At 40.2% G+C, this 21,040-nt stretch overlaps 1 long non-coding RNA gene across 1 annotated transcript in view; it reads right to left on the reverse strand.

The window, feature by feature from the left end:
• Window positions 1-986: 986 nt before the first annotated feature.
• Window positions 987-21,040, reverse strand: part of LOC127195122 (uncharacterized) — a 124,996-nt gene continuing 104,942 nt past the window's right edge. The window contains exons 2-3 of the long non-coding RNA XR_007831364.1: window positions 3,933-4,099; window positions 987-1,188 (exon numbers count right to left, since the gene is read on the reverse strand). This is a non-coding gene — a long non-coding RNA (uncharacterized LOC127195122). The remainder of the gene's footprint in view (window positions 1,189-3,932; window positions 4,100-21,040) is intronic.

Consider the following 21,040-nt stretch of genomic DNA (forward strand, 5'->3'; position numbering starts at 1 on the left):
ATTTGACCTAAAGTGTCGATGCTTAAAAAAATACACATGGCTTAATTGAGGCTGTAGAGGAAGATGTTCGTCCTTGCATGCATGTACAGGCTTGTATGCTGCTAGTCATAGAGACTTCACCTTATAATATTGCAACAAACATTCCAAATTCCTGTCCCTCTCCCTATCAGAGCCTGAGATACAGACAGGAGAAGAAGGAAAGCCCCCATGGACGGTATGGGCTCTCTTGCTGGATTCCATTGCATCAGTTTTAAGCAATAATTTGCAAAGAGAAAAATTAAATCAGATGGAAGGAACTGAGAAAGAGATGGCTTCCTATGAATTCCTGGTAAGATCTGAAGGCAGTATATATGAGACAGATAAACAGAAAAAATAGGAAGCAAGAGAAGGGGAAAATGAAAGGAAAGGGGCAGAGCATAGAGAAGAAAAAGGTATGAGAGGAAGGGCAGAAGAAGAGGTGGCACAGTAGTGGAGGTGTCCTAGTGTTAGGGCAGCTGAGTACTAAATTACAGGAAAACTTCCGGCACCTACTCCTTGCTCTGGTATAGTGGAGAACTGCAGACTGCTTAGATACACAGTGCAGAAAGCTGGCATGCTGTCACAAGCCTGCAATCTCAACATTTGGGAGGCTGAAGTAGGAGGTGTGAAAGTCTGAGGTTAGCCTGTTGTAGCCACACACACACACACACACACACACACACACACACACACACACACGAGAGTTAGGGGAAGGGACAGAAAGACTTTGGAGTATAATATATAGTGAAATTAGAGATAATTTTATTGTATTTTCATGTTCACAAATGCACATAAATTTTAGAATGAGCTTGTACATTAAGTCATTATCTTTTAGAAAACATCGTCCATCCTACCGCCACTGCTTACAGCTTTACACAGTTGCTACAAGTGTTGGATTCATGCTTGCTTGCTCCTGCTCTGCTCTGAGCTTCTTGCCCTCTGCTGCTTTCCCCTCTTGAGCTCTGATGCCATTTGCTTTGTGTTTGAGTGCAAGATGGCCATTCCCATCGGACATTTGAGGGTGGCTGTTCATTTCCGCTAAGCTGGACTCCTGTTGGCGACCTCTGCATCCTCATTGCCAGTAATCTTAAAGGCTCAGCAGCTGAATATGGCATGTCAGAGAGTGTTGAACAACTCAGTTCTCTGAGGGTTCCCAGGGAAGGATTTATTCTGAAAGAGGAGGGGCAGTCATTCACCCAGGGCAAGGCACACTACCAATTTCTCCTAAGGAGGTAGAGTGGCTGGTTCACCAAAGGAAAATAAAGAACCTCAGCCAAGCTCCCCACACGCCTCCCTCCCAAGGCCAAGTGCCTCCTGAACCTTCCTCTGGATCATTAAGACAGGAGCTCTGCCCATGGCAGGCTGAGCACAGAGTCCACCCCATAAATGTTGTTGACCAGCTTACTTCTCAGACCCTGTCAATGGGCCTTTCATTCCTGGGAACGTTAGCAAATTCTCTGAAATAGAAACGCAATATTGAATGTTTTTTTCTAAGTCTTTTGACTGAAAACTTAGTGAGGAAAATTGGTGCACTAGTCTAAGGCTATTAAAAATGATGTTTAAAAAACTGTAATGACTCTGGGAACACATGAGCTTTCTATATTCATTCTGCATCAGGTACCCAAAGCCTCTTCCTCCACCTGGGATTTATTGATGGACTGAGCCAAATGAGTTAAATAAATATTTAGTGAGTCCTCAAGACATTAAGCACAATGCTAGGAGTCTAGGAGACAAACAATGATGGAATATGGGCCTTGTTTCCAAGGAATGCAGAATAAAGTGGTCAACAATGAGATGTGATATGAACTCTTGATTGTGAATTTTAAGACAGACATTTTCATTTCTACTCATTAGATACTTTTCTTTCAACTGAGACATTTTATTCAAATGTCCATTTTGTACCTTTTAAGCAAGGTACACTTTGTCCATTGGTACAGTGCCAGCTTACATATTGATCCACACATCTCTCAATAAATGTTTACCTAATGACTGATTGCTATGTGCCATGAATTGATGCAAGACTTATTGAGATGCCAGAGAACAAAAGTTCACTACACACATACATTTTAGTATGCACACTTACATACAATCTCACGCACAATCCCATGTACGTGGATTAAGCCCTTGGTATCTGTGGGTTTTACACCATGAATTTAACTAACTACAGAAAAAAACTAATTTTTTAAAAACTTGTATCTGTGATGATTACATACAGACTTTTCTCCATCATTATTCCCTAACCAAAATAGTATAGTAATTATGTATATTGTCTTTAGATATTATAAATACTATAGAGACGATTTAAAAAGCTACGAGGATGTGAATCAACCCCTCACAACATGTGAGTATGTGTATCTGTATGTGCATGTGTGCACATATTGTACATATGTGGCCATGCATGTATGTATGCATGTATATGTTTTATGCATTTGTAAAGAGTGCAGCCACACAACTTTTCCTTGTTAGGAATGGATGATAACTGTGAAGAGAAAGCAGGCCCAATGGAAGTGTTGGAGGATGAAGGCTCTCCTGAGATGGAATGTGTAATGCAGGCAGCTTGTCTGAGTGGAGCCTTGCCAGCGTCTGGGGGAAAAACACCAAGTGCAGGGTGCCCAGCAGGTGCAGAGGCCCAACCAGGGTGAAGAGGGAGCTGATGAAGAACAGTCAAAAGGCTCACATGTGTGGCAACAAGGCTGAAGGGCAAGTGATTGGCAGGAGGCAAATTCTAGAGACGAGAGGGGCTGATCAGCCTGTGCTAGTGATGTTGCTCACATCTCAACTGTGGAGCTTTTGGGGCACAGAAGCAACCTAATTTGATCTTCATTTACAAAGACCACTTTGAGGCAAGAGAGATGCCTCAATAGTTATGAGAGTGTACACAGCTCTGGTGGAGGACCCCAATAAAATACCAAGAACCCCGATCAAGATCACAATTCCAGCTCCAGCTGTAACTCTAGCTCCAATGGATATTTGATACAGTGGCTTCCTCCTACACCTGCAGTCACCTGAACACACACACACACACACACACACACACACACACACACACACACACACACACACACCTAAAATAAATAGATAAAAACAACCTTTAACTTTTAAAATCACCACTTTGGCCACTCTATAGAAAATATTTTATATTCCTCTTTCAGAAAATGAATACATATCTGCTCTTTTAATTTTAGTCTTAGACTAGAACTTACTTACATGAACACACTCTCTTCTCTAGTTTCAAGTGAATGTCTAATAATTTCTCATTGTTATCAAAGGCAGTTTCTACCTAGAATATTGAACTCAGTAGAAGTACAAACCACTATGACAGCTGGACCCCCATCCCTGCCCCCCAGCAGTGAAGTTCCATGTTAGAAGTGTCAAGCTAGGTGGTTCACCACTGTGAACAATTTAACACCAAGTGGACACTGGCCTTGGGACCTCTTCCCTGGCATTCATTTATTGCACTATGCCGGATGGCACTGTGTGCAAGGTTTAGGGTAAGACAAGAGGGTGAGTACTCACATCCCTTTTGAATGCTCAAAATTCTTTCCAGTTCCCAATGGCAACTACCTCGTGCCCTCACAAAACTACCCTTGATTGGAGAGAGCAGCTCACCTCAGGCCACACCTGTCCTGAGGGCATCCCATATCAGCTACCGAATGATGGAGGAAGTTCCAACATACTCTCACCAACATAGAGCAACTTTGAAGGCCTATTCCAGCTCCAGAGCTCTTGAGGTTAGACTGCATCCAGTTGAGCCATGCAATGACTGAGCTTGACTTTGTGTCCCAGCTTATTTTATCCTCCTCGGCACTGTGTGTCCCTACAAGTCTTTTCCTTCAACCTCCTGTCCGTAACCATCTCTATCTGTCTCCTGGGAATATAGTTTGAGACTACCGTTGTGTAAGGAAATAAAGTACCTTTGATGTCCCATATGAGCCCAGGGCTCTTGTCTGTGTGCTGAGAGGCTCATTTCCACATAAGACCCAGGGGAACTGCAGGCCGGCAGGGACTCTAGGAATGTTCCCAGTGCAGTCTCTGTCTAAGGGCTGTCTGGGTCTGAGGAGAGAGGTCCTGCTGTAAGCTCCTGAAAATAGAAGGAGAAAGTTGACCATGTAGCAGTGTTGATGGGAAACACAGACAAGCACTCTAGGAGATGCTCATTTAAAATGGGGGAAACAAACAGGCAAAAAACAAAACCACCTTCTCAATGAACAACCTTGCAATTCTTAAAACCATAGCACTGTTTTATGTGCTGGCTATTTTATCACAACACTTTACGTTTCTCCGTGAAGTGCTTTGAGAAGAGAACGTGTCTCTTCTTGACACCAGATTTGTGGTATTAAGTAAGTGGCTTCTAGACACTCGAATCACTCTGTAAAACAGGGGGTGGAAATAATTGAACCTAGTTTCCAGCTTCTGTTCTGAGAAGTTCACAGGAATCAACTGCTGGAAATGGCATCCTGTCCATGATGGACTGCTTACAATTGCTATTGTTACTTAAGTGCATTTCTCCTAGAATTACACAAGTGACAAATTTTGAGGTGTGTGAAGTTTCAAAAGCCAGATTCAAGTACCACAGATTTTATTCCTCCCATAATGCTATTTAGATGACCATGAGCCCAACAAAGTAGAAAGAATTTTGAAATATCTGCTATGCCCCAGTAGTGGTATACTTGGATGTTTCCGCAATTTCTAGCTAGCAGAGCTTCAGGGAATAATTTATGTTAGTAATTTTATTCTTCATGCCTGTAAAATGGACACAGAATAGTGAAGTATTCAGGTCTGTGCAAACTGCTCACCATAATGATCACATAGATGGTGTTTAGAGACCTGCCATTGAGGGTCGTGAAGGAGAAGTAGCCACAGTTACCCTGACATCATAGTGTGCCTTCACATGGGATGGTGACACCCGTGCTTCAGTGTTGACTGGTCCACCTCTCAGGTTGAGCCTCATTCACTCATGCTGTAAAGAAGCCTTGATTTGCAGACAAAGCAGAGGCATATGTTGTGGCTGAGAAGGAGACATCAAGCCTGGGTCCCACATGGTTAGAATGGGACCAAACCCCGAGACCAATTGTTTTTCACGCTGAAGATGGACATAGGGCTCAGATCAGCAGAGGCAGGCTCCTGCTTCATCTAAGACCTCACATTGGATTACTAAAGGCAGTAAGTCCTAGCACAACTGGGCTGTAAGCACCCATGAGGCATCGGCAGCCTGAGTCTTCCAGCATGGGGTTCGCTCAGCCAAGGAACTGTTCTGAACCAGGGTTCTGCTGCTCCCCAAAAGTCTTTGTTCCATTAGCATAACAAACAAACATAAAATTAAGAAATTTGTTTATTTTAGTTCTTATAGTATATCACATTTTTAGTAATGTTTTAGAAGAATTTCGGCCTCTAGATATCCTATGTCTTTGTTCTCTGAAGTGGGTAAAAATGCTAATCAAATAGTTACAATGTAGTACAAAGAATTCTTTCAATATTTGGATGGCTCATTACATTTTATTTAAACCTTATTATTCAAATGTATTAACATTAACATCAAGAAACGAGTGACCTTGTGGAGATCTGAGATTCATGTCGGCAACAAAAAGAAACTCTTGTAATCTCTGGGGGAAACACTCTTTAGAACCACAGGTAGGGAAAACAAAAATATTATAGGTTAGGACTGTTTACCTTGATGTTTTTTCCAGCTTCCATCACAGCAAAATTTTCCTGTAAGTTAGGTGGCAGCCAGGTGAGTCACAGCACACATATGGCTGTATTCGGTAGCCTTTCATCATCGGTCCTACACTAAGGCCAGTAGTTAGGGTGCTCACAGTGTGGAGAGAAACCTAGTACAAGTCCACACTCTTTCCTGTTTCTATCCAAGAGTCACACCAAACACTAAACTATACTTTGTTCAATCTTAAAAAAAATTATTTAAATAACCCCACCCACTCCCAGCTCCCATAGCACCGCTCTCTCGGTTTCTACTTCTGTTTTGTTTTGTTTTTAAAGCTATAAAGCTACAGCCCTGTTTACATTCCGGTGAAGTATTTTAGCAATTCATAGCTAATTTATCAATGACCATGCAGCTGCAGACTGTGCAGTTTAAAAAAAATATACCTCACCCTTCGTGTTTACATAGTCTCTGAAAGCCTGGGGTAGTGCAGGATGTGCGCCCCCAGAGTCATTAGGAAGGTCCACCAGAGCGCCAGCCTGTGATGGCAGAGAGATGTTTGCATTATAGCCCAACACATCATTAAGGACACAATTGTTATTTAATGTGGCACAATCATCTTTCTACCCTTCGTGAAACCCACTTAAGTAATTACCTTCTTAGCTCATTGGCTTTGTGAGCTGCCTGCTTAGAAAGGGTTATATCTAAGGAAATGTTAGAAACCTGCCTCACACATTATCCCTTTAAGCTGGATTGTACTTACTAACATATTCAAGGTGAAGATCTTTTTCCCTACTTCCCTGAAACAGTGGAGGAACTCCAAGGTAAACCAATGCTTTAGAGCACTGGTAGGCTTTCAAGAGACTAAGAACATGCTAGCCGAAGGCTCTTCTGCCTCAACCATCCTAAAAAACAAACAAACAAACAAAACCAACGAACCAAACATCAACAACAACAAACTAGGACCTTCTCTGTAGCTTCAGCTGGATATTCATTTAAACCAATCAGTTTTTTAAAAAATCAAAGCGAAATACTATTTTAAAATTTGCCCTGGCTTTCTCTTTTTAAGGCATAATATACTTTGACAAAGCTCAGATAGCTCACTAAGCTGCCATGGTGCCTTCTGACTGCTGTAGTTTTGAGGTCTCAGTTTGATTTGTCTAGATATTAAGATGGAAGTGTTAAGGAATGCTCAGAACTTATTTTCAGAGCTCATTTAAACATCTTTCAAGAAGATTTAAAAAAAAATGACGTGTCCGGGATGAGTCTGCAGAGATTTTGAATCATTTAAGGAGAGATGAGCCCAGGCACAGAATGGAAATCACTTGAAAATGCACATCTGCATTTTAAACTTTAGGCTCCCTCTCAAAACACACCGTGCAATTGTGTTTACTATAAATACAGTGAGGTAAGTCTGAAACACCTTTATCTTATTTGGCCGCTCTGTGTCTGAGCCTCTTTGTTTGAACAGAAATGTCAGCTGTATTTTACTTTATTATATAAAAAAGTTTCGGAATTTAATTAAGGGTCAAGTACCAGCAGTAGATAAATGCAACAGCTAAAGCATATTTCTGATCACTCTGAAGTCTGCAATCATGAAAATTATTATCATTGAGTAGAACTGGTCCCAGTGATGGTGCCTGGGAGATGGATTCTGTGTTACTCAGCCGTCATTTACATAATAATGGGTTCCAGTTCTCATCAGCACCTTTTGTTTGTACAGTGCTTACTGCTACAGTAAATTGTCAAAATGTCATTCCTCTCCAATCAGCCAGAAAATATCAACAGTAAACAAGGCGCAGGAAGAAATTCTCTGATTTGAAGTGTAGCATCAGAAGAGAGGGGCTGAAGTCTCCGTGATCACTTGAAACATGTTATTGTGGGGTTTCCTGTAATACAGCCACCCTGCAAATGAAAACCTCCTCTCTCTCCCACCACCTCCACCCAACCCCTTTAATAAAGAAATATCACTCTGTCACTGAGGTCATTGAAACCCTCAGGACCATCTCTGGGCATGGATAGATTCGTCATTGCCACTCTGTCCCCCTCTTCCTGTGATCAGCCTTTCCCATTTCTAGCAGGGTATGTCAGATTCAAAAGGCCTGGGTCTGTACAGTTTTCTTGTCTATGTCTAGTCTTGACACTTGGCCAGTGTGATTGCAGAGAATGAAGGAGTTCGGTGTGAATTTGGCCCAGGACCTGGCTGCCATCAAATAAGGGCCAAGGCTGAATGGCACTCATCAAGGGCCGAAGGGAAACCTCTCTTGTCTCAGCTGTAGAGCAAGGTTCAAAGCTGAAAATTTGCCTTCATTTTCCTAGTTGGCTCTTGTTGAACTCTGAGGCCTGACACCAAAATCAGAGCTGTAAATTTTGGTCATTGGGTCCCTGTGTCCGGTTTCAGAATTATTATTACTACTTCTACTTCCAGTACTACTACTACTACTACTACTACTACTATTATTATTATTATTATTATTATTATTATTATTATTATTATTATTAATTTCATCAACATCTTTTTTTGATCTTGAGAGAAACCTCTGCCGGATCAGGAGAGAACAGGGGTGAATTAGTACAGGCAATGTCTTCTAACCATTATAGTTACCAAGTATGTTAAAATTAAAGACTTCACATTGTGTTTGAAATAAAAATGAATATAGTGGCACCCTGCCAAGAGTCCCAGAAACCACTCTTGTGTGGAATTGAAACATTTGGCTCATATAATACTTAATTTATTTTTATGAAATGACACGTTATATAAATATATATTTAAAATAGAGAGGAACAACATTTTTTTTCAGTAAATTTCTTTGTATTCTGTCTTATACAGCTACACATGGTTATGGCATAGCTAAACAGAAAAACAACAACAACAAAATAAACCAGTAAGTTTTCCCAAAATGTTTTTTTAAAGGCAACGTATCCTCTCAAATATTTCAAAATACAACCCTGTAGTAAGGCTTCCTGAGGCAAAGCTCTGGGAAAAAAAAAGCAGGAGTTTTATAATCTATTGAAACGAAGTGTTGACATCAGGAATATTCTATATTGCTTTCCATTTCTTACCAGTTTATTTTGCTTGGCTACTTCTAATTTTGCACCCCTCCCTCACTTCTCTTTGCAAATCCAACATTGTCCGAACTGTTTCGATTAGGAAGCCTGGCTGAATGGAAGCGCTGCAATGCTGTGGTGATGCATCCATGAACGGGGTGGGGGCGTGGGGCACTGAGAAGTCTGGCCGTGCAGAGAAATAGGGCTGATCAGCAGTAATTACCCTGACACCTCATGCAGTACGGGGAATTAACTCCCAGGACTTTGGGCTGAATGAAGAAGTCGATGTCTCTCGCTGTGAATGCATCACTGGCTGAACCCATTACCAGCACAAGCATAGATGGGAATTTGCTATACACTCTTTTCTTGGATTGGCGATGTTGAGTGCTGCACAGAAAATGAGAAAGTAATACAGAATGCTGCAGCAACAGCTATGTGTATTTTTATTAAGGCCTTTTCTTTCTGATCCCATAGTCTTTCCGTAATATGTAAATAAAAGTGTAGGGCCCTAGCAACCATTGTCTGGGAAAACAGGAGTTCATTGTCATAAAGAGGAGGTTAGTCTGTCACTGAGGTAGTGGAGGTATTGCAGGACCGACTTATAGCAAGGGAAGTGCTGGAAAACACAGAGCAGAGGGGAACGCTGCTCAAAAGGCAACTAGTTAGCAGCTGCCACCATGACCTTTAACTGCATCCATGGTAACTGGGCTAAAGATGGAGTTCCATTTTATTATTCTCACACCCACAATGTTAAGCTTGTGAATCCCATTGCAATTTAATGGCTGAAATCAGAAGGCAGATCTGTGTTCATTGGACCAGTGCCGATACCCTCTTAGCTAATGAGCGCAATAAACATTTTCATGCCAGGAAGCCAGTCCTAGTGGAAATATCATGACATACAGAAATGTATACCCAAACACAAAGAAATGGTCAGTAAAGCCACTCTTTTATGTGTATTTGCATATTCCAACATTCAAAGCCAACAATCTTTTAAGAAAAGGAATAATAATAATAATAACATAAAAAAAAAAGACTGCTAGACTATTAAAACCTGGGTCACACCACAAAGCTTATTGTGGATGACCAATCTGAAGAATTAAGAATCTGAAGCCAATGGCTGTGGCTGCCCATTCTATTGTTTTTCTTGATGAATCGTAGTATTTACTACTGTATGCTTCCGTTGCTGTGGTTCTTGTGTGCTGGCATCTTTCCCCTGACTATACACAGTGTGGAACCTCCAGTTGAGAAAACAATGTACAAACAGGACCCACTTTTTTGGTACCAAGGAAGATGCTTTATTGTAAGTTTGCCCTCAGAGCTGCTTCGTTCACAGTTTCTCAAGAATTGATGACAACAGTCCACGCTCGCTGTCATGGGAGCTGGACCTCAAGGGGATGTGTGGAATATGTATTGTTTTTTATAAGCCCCAGAAGAAAATGATGATGCTACTTAACCAGCACTAATATCACCTCTGTGGACAATTTAAGCAAACACACACACACACACACACACACACACACACACACACACACACACACACACACATTTAAGTTGAGCATGAGCTGGGCACAGAATCTGAGCATTTCGAATTACAATCAGCCAATCTCAAATATTTAAGAACCGTCAACACAGCATAGGAGTTTTTAATTGTAACTTGTTGGTCCTCACCTTTTCATTAGTTCTTTTCACGAGACTTATTCGTCCGCTGTGAAGCTCACAAGTGTCAGTGGGCAGCTTGTATCACAGCTCTCCTTAAAGCCAATCAGATTTGTTCTAAAGCTCAAATTTATGAAAGTAATCTGAATGCACGCTGCAAAAATCCCCACCCTTTCCTTTGTTTTACCTCAATAGTTCTAAAACACCCAGTAACATTTTGTTTTTGGTTCAATTGTTTTCTGAGAAGAAATGGGGCTTAATTAGTTTCCTTATTATGAACAATATATGCTTTTCTCCTGGAAACGCTCCAACTGGTTTGCCAGTAGAAGCTGCCTGTCCTCAAAACTACAAAGGTCAAAGAGGAAGTAATTTGGGTGCTTCTTATCTTTTAAAACAATGTCATTCTTCTATCATTACCAGAGAGCTTGAGGAGGGTTCAAAAAAAGGGAAAAAAAGACGAGACAAAAGAACTGAGAACTCAGAGAACTGAATAATCACACCTGTTTATTTGACTTCTGAAAGGGCAGGATGCGCCTCCATCAGTTAATAAAAGATGTTCCATCAATTTAGACAATTATACCAAAGATTAAGGATGTCATGCAGCTGTTGAGATCTCCTAGGTGACATTAAAAAATAATACGCTTTGGATCACATCATATATTAAATGACAACTGCCAATTTTTGAAAGACTACTCAAAAATCTTGCCTGAATGACAATTTTGAAGTTGAAACACTTTGTTCTTAACAGTCAGATTCATTGACATGAAACTGCTGCTTCTTAACTCAGGAAATGTGGCTAATAAGAGCTGTTCTGTTTATTGGCGTGAAAGTGGGTTGTAATATACAGTGTTTACAGCCGCCCCACATCTTTGCTTAATTAAAGCACACATAGGAAATGTTTTGCTAGCACATTGCTTGCTTTGAAATAGCTAAATATGACTTACATTTAAATATTTACCATCCCCTTGACTTGGTTTTCATTGTTAGGTTCAGAACAATTGTATTTCCTATCTTTAGTCTAGGAAAAACTTATCACAGACTGTCATTACCTGTCTGACCGTAGCCTCCAGAGGAAAGATCATTAGGGCTTATGATAATATGGCCCACCCCAACACTGTGGAGCATCAGAGGCTATAGGTAAGTGCACCTGTCATTCACAACTCCCATTCCCTTAGCATGCACAGTGGTGCCTGCTCATCTTATAGACTGCTATACAAGCGTCTACAACAACAGAGTGGCTGACAGGCATCACTGTAGGGCCAGAGAAATGTGCTATCATTTATAACCACCATTGTACAAACCTATTGCAGATTTCAGACGTGGGTAGGCTGATGCTCTCTGGACCCCCCATGAAACCTTATCTCAAGAAAGTTCCTTGTTCATTATTTGGCCCACCTGTGAAGTCTCCTGCCCAGTGATGACATGAGAAGCCTGTCAACCTAGGACTCAGGCACCAGTGAGGAGATCTGGAGATTCAGGAAATGAATGAGATGTCACTGACCAGTCTGTAGACTCTGTCGTTTCTAGGGAACCTTGCTTTGGTCACTCACCCCAGACTTGCATTATATCCCTGCTATGGATTACTGAGTCCTATTATAAAGAAACTTGAAAATTTAGTCTCCACAGTTGCATATTGATTGTATTGGAAATGGAGGGCTTTGGGAGGCAATTGGAATTAGTCGCCTTCATGAGGTTTGGGTCTTGATGATGAGAGGAAAATGAAAGACCTGAGATAGTTATCCCTGTTTTGGCTTTCTGTATGGTCCCCTCTGTCATGCTAGGACACAGCAATGACAGTCCTCACCAGGTGCCAAGCAGACACTATCACCATGTTCTTGAGATTCCTAGCTTCCAGAGCTGTGAATTGGATAAACTTCTGTACTTTACAAAATTTTCCAATTTGGTATATTTACTGTGGCAATAGAAAGACAACAAAGACAGCTCCCCAAACCTGGTTTCTGCTCCATCACTCTGCAGCATTCTCTAGCTCCTGTCTCTTCTTCTTCTTGACTTTTCCCTTTATACTGTCAGACACAGCGTCAACTGCTTCTGGATTGTTTGCCATGGCTGCGGTTCTTTGTCAGTTCCCACTTTTCAAGATCTGGTGCCCTCCATAGCATACCTTTGCTTATGTAGAAAAGTGACAGCTCCATTATCACTTTCAGCAACATAATGCTCTGTTATCAGCAGGAAAGATGGGAGTTTACACATCTTCCGGGCATCTTCTAACCCGCCTCATTTAGCCCATATGCCTATCCTATGTGGAAAAGAATTCCAGAAGGTTAAATACATTTCCAGAAACAGGAGGCCATTTTGGTGAGCAGTAATAGAAAGACCAACTATGGTGATGGAAGCACGGCCCTTGTTGCCGTTCTGTGGTGTGGATGCCGTGGTTGAAGCATCCGTAGCTCCTAGGTAACATTATTTTCTGATGTCCAATTAGAGATCCCATGTCTTCGTGAGCTTGCTTATTTAGAGGTATGAGACAGCATTCAAAAGAATTACAACATTCTTGGAGAATGTCTTCCAATCGATTTACTGACCCTTTAATGCTCACTGCAAAGCATTGATGATAGATCTGTGAGTGGAGCCTCCTTGTGCATGCCCATTATGGGATGTGCCTGGGAGTGATTACTTGCAGTGTTCACCTAACATTTGTTTCATGGTTCCACCACAGTGATAATCAGAAGTAAACCCGTTGAGTCAGTTGACACATTTTGGAGGCAAAATCCTCCTGTAAAAAGTCATCAACAGAAAAGGAATCAAAGATCAGAAGTTTTCTTTAGGTGAGTTTCTATTTACACATACACATCTCCCTGATTCTGTCTTCTCAGAGAGCAAAGTGGGTGATAATGAAAATAATACAAAACATATTTTTCATTTTTGTGAACAGTTTAAAAACAGAATATAATTTTATTTACCAGATTTTTAAAGTTAAGTATTACTATTAATTTATTATTTGCGTGATGTGTTTTGATGTGGGATTCAAGGATTGCACTTAGGTCATCAGGATTGTACAGCAGGCATGTTGCTGGCTCATATTTGGCTTTTCCCCTCTCTAGTTTTGAGTATTTTCCAAAATTAATTTATGCATATGTGTATGTGTCTGCTTGTCTGCAGGTGCACAAAAATGCATGTGAGCACTCTTAGAAGACGGAAGGGTGTTGAGTCACAATATGGGCAGTAGGAGCGGAGCACAGGTCCTCTGCAAGAGCAGCGAGTGCTCTTAATCACTTAGCCATCTATGCCAATTTCATCTGAAATCACTGCAGGGACTCAGTTTATATAGGACTTCATTGTATCTCTGTGTACAAGACTCTGGGTTGTGTGAGGCCAAAGACAAATCACAGATACTGCCAGACCTCTTTATCAGAAAGACAAAAATCCCAGAAGTTAGAGAAACAGCTCTGGATCCCTGAGGGTCTTCCCGGCTAGTGAGTGCTCTGCCGGGGGAAGAAGAGCACCCTGCAGAATGCTTTAAGAGAAAGGCTGGTAAACAGGCAAAGGCAATTTTCTAAACATATCAGTTCTCAGACTCGGTTGGAGAAACAAAAGCAACATGTTTGAGATGTGGCAAATGATAAGCTAACAGGGGAAAGCTGGGCAAGCACAACGACTAATGAGAAGAAACAAAAGATTGTCGAGAGTCACGGAATGGCTTTACAGGGATATGTCAATAACGTCCAGGAACTGAGCAAACACAGAAACTGTAGGACCCTGATCGTGGAGTAATAAATAAGGCAATTTGCATGCACCGCTGGTTCAAATGGAATTGTATGGGATGCAAACTAAACAATAATTCAAAATAAAAAAATCATCCCATCCTCAAATAAAACCACAACTCTCCTTATCAAGTAGCAGAGAGCACCAACAGTTCCGTACAGTGTAAGGATGTCATTTTAGCAGAAGCTCAATTTAAGATGCAAAAGGACTCATGCATGAAGAACGATATGTGTTTCTGCAGCATAGATCACACCCTAGAATGCTGTGTTAAGTACCAGGCACATTTGCCGCTCCTGGTGCCATCGTTACTGGTTCCATGATGGAAGTTCAAAAGGACAAGTAGGTCAAAGAGAGAAAAGTACTACAGACTAGACTGGGCTATGTATGATAGTCCTTAGGAATCAAAACACCAGACATTCCCATTTAAAATAGGTTTGATGTAATGGAATTTGAAGGTGTGTTTTGTTCTCCTCTCTGACATATTTGGAACTGTTATGATGCAAGGATTCTCTAAGCGCATCATGCTAATGAATGCTACTGTTTGTTTTTGCCTTAGCACAGAAGTAACTAGATCAGTCAGGTAAGCCTGATTATTCCATCCTGCACAAAAATAGAAACATACAGACAGGGGAAACACATCAGATCAGATGCACTCTAGAACCAGACAATGCCAGACAATTTGTGCTGACACCTTAATTAGGACATGCTTTCAGCTGGCCAGTCTTTCCAAAAGACCTTAATTGTTTGTGCTCAGAAATGCTCTCCCATTCATACTTTGTTTTCCCTGTGATTCCAAAAGTAATTTAAGATGGTAATAATTTGGTGTGGTCAAAGAAAAAAGTAGTTTAGATTTATTTTGTCCAACTTAAATATAAAAAAATAGAAGCAGAACTTTGTGTGTGTGGCGGGGTTCACGAGCAAGTTGGGGGGAGGGCAGATGCAGCCGTCAGGAACTATATTTTGAGAGCAGATCTTTACTGGGACCTGGGGGTCACTGATTAGGCTACGGTATCTGGGCAGTACACTTCCACCCCTCTAGTCCTAGGGTGCCAAACACACCCCATCTCTTCTGAGTTCTTATGTTGCTACTAGAGATCAACTCATGTCCTCATGCTTGCAAAACAAGCACTTTCCTAAGGGATCTCCCCCGCTACTCATTGCTTTCTACCATCTTTGAATTTTTCCTAATACATTATGCTAGAATTTTGCATCTACATGTGAGTTGTTGGAATTCAACTATATTATTTCTACAAATTTCAAGAAAAAATACTTTGAGGTAAGTCTCTATCTACTTTGTGCATAATGATTGATAGGAAATGCCTGGTGTCTTCCTACAGCTCTTCTCATGGCTTTGGGCTCTCCATGAGCCTGCACAGGTCACTTTGAATAAGAATCTGCGATCAAGATCCAGGAAATTAATCCACTGGCCTTAGTGTCTAAGTATGAGCGGATATTGACTCAGAAGCCTTGATCCATTCCAGATTGAGAGTACTTTATAGAAAATTGGTACCATTCTGTGGTACCTGGCACTCTGGTACCTGGCACTCTGTGACATGGTGTAAAGCATGTCCTTGAAATGCTTTCAATTTTCTTGCTTTTCTCTTGAGCTGAAGTAACTTGTGTGTGTGTGTGTGTGTGTGTGTGTGTGTATTTAAAGATGGCTAAATACTGTATTGCTACCATGAGGTTTCTGAGCTCTATACTTTCTTGATTTATAATATATATTATTGTTTGTTACTTTGTCAAGAATTGCTTCTGCTAGGTCAATCTCTCTGTTTTCATTTGCTTTCCCCTGTGCTACAGAGCACACTGGGAATGAGTCATGTGTGGCAGTCTAAAGTTAAATACTTTTAAATTAAATATAATGAAGATTTCAGCTAATTTTTATTTTTTCTTTTTCTTTCTTTTCTTTCTTTATTTTTATTTATTTTAATTTTGCAATTTTTTGTTTGGTTTCTTGAGACAGGGTTTCTTTATGTAGCCTTGGTTGACCTGGACTCATTTTGTAGACTAGGCTGGCCTCTAATTCATTGATATCTGTCTGCCTCTGCCTCTCAAGTGCTGTTGTTACACGCATGCACCACTGTGCCTGGCTAAAATATTAGTTTTTAATAGCATTAATAATATTGCAAATACAGAATAGTTACATATGACTAATAGGTACCAATATGAGAGAATGAATAAAATGCTCTGCAACTTTGCTTCTTTCTATATAGTTCTGTGTTTGTGATTTGAAATGTGGGTCAATTTCACATTTCAATTACATCATCAAGTCAATTTTTCCCTCCTTGATAAATAGATTTATTGCTATGGAATAAGCATTAAGTATCACTGTAGCAACAGAATATCTGAGAACAAATGATTTGTGAAGAGAAGAAGTTCTTTAGTTAATGCTTCTGAAGGTCTAAAAGCAGGAAATCAGAGTCCCCCTAGCTCCTTCTGTTAGTCTTGTATGGCTCAACTCACATGGAGAAAAGAAAGAGGAAGGGGCTGTGTGCAGACAGGGCTGGGCACTCAAGATGGCCTCCCGTTACTGCCACCTAAATCAGTGCATTTTCAGAGAAGCGGACCTCTCAGTGAAACAGTAACCCATCTTAATGACCTAATCACCTCTTAAGGCCTCACCTGATCACTGCTGCACAATTGAGACTAGATTTCAATGTGAGTTCTGGCTGGAGCATTCAAACTGCTACAGACAGCAGACAGGCTGCCTTTCTGTGACAACAGCCAGCTCTCTCCAGATAGAGAAAATTATCCATTGATATAACATTTACATTGTGTTAGAAAATACAAGGAATGTACAGAAGATTTAAAGTATAGAGGATAACATACCTGAGATATAGGTAAATGCTCTACTGCTTATATAAGGCACTGGAAGACTGGACAGGAGTAAGCAGTCTTACTGACTTTCAGTACTGCTAACTCCTTAAGTATTGATACTGTTAGTACACCCATTGTTGTTCATTTCAAGATTTATAAGTGCTTGGGATGTTTAGAAAAGATAGAATTTAGGGCCAGGCGTGGTGGCGCATGCCTTTAATCCCAGCACTCAGGAGGCAGAGGCAGGCGGATTGCTGTGAGTTCGAGGCCAGTGGGGTCTACAAAGTGAGTCCAGGATGGCCAAGGCTACACAGAGAAACCCTGTCTCAAAAGACAAAAAAAAAAAAAAAAAGAAAAGAAAAGATAGAATTTAAAGTTGTGGGTGTTCTGAGTCTCTTAGACATATCTGTGGCTAGAAACACAAAGCTTCTGAATACACAGTGCAGGCTCTGCTTCCTAGAAATCATGAAGTGGCCTGGTAGGACTGACTCTCCTATGGCGATAACAATTATAAAATATGACCTAATTTAATTCAAATGGACAAACAGCCACACAAGTTGGAGTAACCCTTAAGAGATGTAAAGTAAGAAAAGATTTGAGAGAAGTGTGATACAGCCAAGAAAAACAAGTCATGGCAGCAGGACTAAATGCCTGTGGGTGACTGTCCCAGACACTCCCTAACCAGAATATGGCTTTGGTGGTGGGAAGTCATAGTCAAATATACTTGAAGGTTCAGGATACTGTTTTGGAGGCTGGACAGGCAGCCAAAAATCATGATATAAATTATGAAGGGATGTGGCTACAAAAAGAAAGAGCCCTAAACCAGTGCCAAAACTTCTCAAGTCCTTCGTTCTCTTCAAACAGCAAGTATTAGGAGATCTTTGGAAACCTGGAAACACAAAACAAGACAAAACCAACCCCTATCACTCCTACTCCCATCATCATTACCACCATCACCACCATCACCACTATCACAATAACCACCACAGTGCCCAACAACAACAATAAAAAAACACTCCAACAACTGAAAGCTGAAATAATTTGATAAGAGTTTAGAGATATTAACATATTACCTAAACACAGATTTTAGTTTGAGTAGCCAAATTAACATCTTGATACTACAAAAATGAGCCTTAAAAGGTAGTAGATTTGAAGCTTTCTAATAAAGCTAAAGAACAGAGGAAAACAGTTCAGGAAAATAGAGATTTATAGGTCTACAGAACACCATAAAGCTTCCTAACAAATATGCAATTGTAGATAGAGTTCTGAGTTTCTATGCATGTTGTTTTCAGTGTCTAAAACTGGATTAAAACAAAGATACTAAATGTGCTACAAAACAAGAAAACATGGTCTACAACAAGAAAGACACCATCTAGAAGAAAATTTCCCCAATGTAAAGAAAGAGATACCTGTAGAAACATAAGATACTAACAGAACACCATTATAGATTGGAGTACGGAAATCCTCTCCCGATCATAATCAAGACACTAAATGTACAGAACAACAAGAAATATTAAACGCTGCAAGGGAAAAAGGCCAAGTAGAATATAAAGGCAGACCTATCAGAATTATACCTGACTTCTCAAGAGAGACCCTAAAATCCATCAGAGCCTAGTGAGATGTCCTTTAGACAATAAAAGAACACAGATGTCAGACCAGACTACTATACCCAGCAATTGAAACACCACAGATGGAGAAAACAAGATATTCCATGACAAAACCAAATTTAAGCAATATTTATGCACAAATCCAGCCTCATAGAAGATATCAGATGGAAAACTCCAGCCAAAGGAGGTTTTAACTAAATCCAAGAAAACACAGGAAATAAATAACTCCACTACACCAAAACCAAAAGATAAGAAGCACACAGACAGACAAACAGACATACAGATGTGTACACACATACACACACACACACACACACACACACACGCACACACTACCACCACAGACATCATAATAACAGGAACTAACAATCATTGATCATTACTATCTCTCAATGGACTCAATTACCAAATAAAAAGACAGAGGCTAACTCAATGGATGCAAAAACAGCATCCATCTTTCTGCTGCATTCAAGAAACACACCTTAGCAACAAAGATAAACATTACCTCAGAATGGAGGACTGGAAAAAGGTTTTCCAAGCAAATTGACCCAAGAAGCAAGCTGGACTAGCCATCTTAATATCTAATAAAATACACTTTCAACCAAAATTAACCAAGAGAGATGTAGAATAACACTTCATACTCATCAAAGTAAAGTTCACTAAGGTGATGTCTTATTTCTGAATATCTTGGTGGAACTCTAATCAATCAAGTGAAAAACCTGTATCACAAGAAAGAAATTTGGTTATATATCAGAAGATGGAAAGATCTCCCATGGATTGATAGGATTAACATAGTAAAATTACCATCTTACCAAAAGCAACCTACAGATTCAGTGCAATTCCCATCAAGATTACAACACAATTCTTTACAGACCTTAAAAGAACAATTCTACACTTTCTATGAAAAAAGAAAACACTCAGAATATCTAAGACAATCCTGTACAAGAAAAGAAGTTCTGGAGATACCACCATCTCTGATTTACTACAGAGCAATACTAATAAAAACTGTATGGTATTGACATAGAAACAGACAGATTGATCAACAGAATCAAATAGAAGACCGAGAAATAAGTCCACACTCCCACAGACACTTGTTTTTTGACAAACAAGCTAAAACCATGCAATGGAAAAAAAAAAAAAAAAGAAAGCATCTTCAACACATGGTGCTGCTCTGACTGGATGTCTGCACATAAACAAATACAAATAGATGCATATTTATTACCCTCTACAAAATCCAAGTCCAAGTTGATCAAAGACCTCAAAATAAAACTAGAACACTAAATCTAACAGAAGAGAAAGTAGGGAAGAGCCTTGAACTTATTGGCACAGGAGGCAATTTCCTGAACAGAACACCAATAGTTCAGGCCCTAAGATCAATAATTCATAAGTGGGACCTCACAAAACTGGAAATCTTCTATAAGGCAAAGGACACTGTCAATAGGACAAAACAGCTGCCAACAGAATGGGGAAAGATCTTTACCAACCCTGTATCTGACAGAGAGCTAATATCAAAAATATATAAAGAACTCAAGAATTATACACCAACAAACCAAATAACCCAGTATAAAAATGGAGTATGGACCTAAACATAAAATTCTCAACAGAGTAATCTCTAATGGCTGAAAAACACTTGAAGAAATAGTTAATGTTCTTAGTCATCTGGAAAATGTGAATCAAAACAACCCTGAGATTCCATCTTGCACTGATCAGGATGGCTATGATCAAAAACTCAAGTGACAGAACATATTGGAAAGGTTGTTGTAAAAGGGGAATGCTCCTACCTTGCTGGTGGGAGTGTAAACTTGTACAATCACTTTGGAAATCAATCTGGCTCTTTCTCAGAAAATTGGGATTAAATCTACCTCAAGACTCAGTTATACCACTCTTGGGCATATACCCAAAAGATGTTCCTCCTAATAACAAGAACATTTGTTCAACTTTGTTCATATCATCTTTTTTTCTCTTTTTCTTTTTCTTTTTTTTTTTTTGTAAAAGCAAGAAACTAGAAACAACCTAGATGTTCCTTAACTAAAGAATAGATAAATGAAAATGTGGTACATTTACATGATGGAATACTAGTCAGCTATTAAAACCAAGTAAATCATGCAATTTGAAGGCAAATAGAGCTAGAAAATATCATCCTGAGTGAGGTAACCAAGACCCAGAAAGACAATCATGGGATGTATACACTTAAAGTTGATATTAGCCACATAGTACAAGATAATCACACTACAATCCAGACCCAAAGAAGCTAAGTAACAAAGAGGGACCAAGGCATGATACTTGACTCTCACTCAGAAAGGGGAAATAAAATAGGCATTGGAAGTGGATTGAGGGAGGGAACTGGATTGGAGAAGGGATGGGTAGGGGTCAGGGTGGGAGTTAAGAATAGGAAGAGAGGAAGAGAGAAGGTTGGGTGTGAGAATAGAAATTGGAGTTGGAGGGCATCTCTTGGACATGTCTGAGACCTGGGATAGGGGAAGATTGAGTAAGTCTATCAGGGCTACTCTAT

This window comes from Acomys russatus, chromosome 11 (assembly GCF_903995435.1).
Source record: "Acomys russatus chromosome 11, mAcoRus1.1, whole genome shotgun sequence".
Classification (NCBI taxonomy): Eukaryota; Metazoa; Chordata; class Mammalia; order Rodentia; family Muridae; genus Acomys; species Acomys russatus.